We start from the raw sequence: 850 nt of genomic DNA, 5'->3' as shown, positions 1-850 counted from the left end.
TGATAATCACAGCAGAGAGACCAGTGTGCTGAGATTGGTCACAACTCCCAGCCCAGCATTTCTCTGCCTACTCAGAGTATATTTCAGACATGCCAGAGCTCTCCATGTTCTCTAGATCATTCTTTCCTCTTCCTCCCCACAAGGCACTCCCAGATAGCAGCAGTGTTAGGAGAGAGGATGGAGGAGCGAGGACTCTCCTGTCTTCCTCTGCCTCCTCCTGAGGATGGGAAACACCAGCTCAGGGACTGAACTACCCCATTGTGAAATGACAGCGTTTAACATTTCAATTGCAGTAGGCCAAGGTGCTAGGAGCTCACAAAGCAAGCAGAGAGCTGGTATTCCTGCCCAATCCCCCCACGCTGTTAGTCCGAGAGAGCCAGAGAACTAATAAACTCGTTGCAGCAATGCAGACAGCTGCTGTGACAATGACTCTGCCGGGGAAGGTTGTGCTGGGAGCTGCCTGTCCCTCTGAGAGGACCCCCCTCCATCTCCAGCCTTGCTTGATTTCTCTGGTCTATCCTTTGGACCCAGGCTGTGCCTCAGCCTGTCTTTCGGGGGGGGTAGGACTGCCCACTGCGGAGAGAGAGAGAGGAAGAGACCGATTTGGAAAGATAGCGAGGAGGAGGAGGAGGAGAGGCAGCGGGAAACCCAGCCCACCCTTTGGCTTCCTCCTGCCTCCTTCTAAAACCTGCAGATTCCTCCAGCCCGTCCAAGCGCCTGGACTTTCCTCAGCCCTGCTGCCGGGACTGCGAGGTATGGCCCGAGACTTTCGCGTTTGCCTTTGCTGTGCTATTTCTCCAGGTGTGGGGGTCCCGACAGCCCCACTTGTGGGGGTCTCTGCCCCAGGAAC

The 850-nt window shown here is 55.8% G+C and overlaps 1 protein-coding gene across 1 annotated transcript in view; it reads left to right on the top strand.

Annotated features, from left to right (window-relative positions):
* The first annotated feature begins 613 nt into the window (after nt 1-613).
* Nucleotides 614-850, top strand: part of SPARC (secreted protein, acidic, cysteine-rich (osteonectin)) — a 10,202-nt gene continuing 9,965 nt past the window's right edge. Inside the window, exon 1 of the mRNA XM_009877939.1 lies at nt 614-753. The gene's annotated coding sequence lies outside the window, so the exon portion shown is untranslated. The remainder of the gene's footprint in view (nt 754-850) is intronic.

The sequence above is a fragment of the Apaloderma vittatum genome, unplaced genomic scaffold, assembly GCF_000703405.1.
Source record: "Apaloderma vittatum isolate BGI_N311 unplaced genomic scaffold, ASM70340v1 scaffold2691, whole genome shotgun sequence".
NCBI lineage: Eukaryota > Metazoa > Chordata > Aves > Trogoniformes > Trogonidae > Apaloderma > Apaloderma vittatum.
This window is presented reverse-complemented; position numbering and strand designations above follow the sequence as displayed.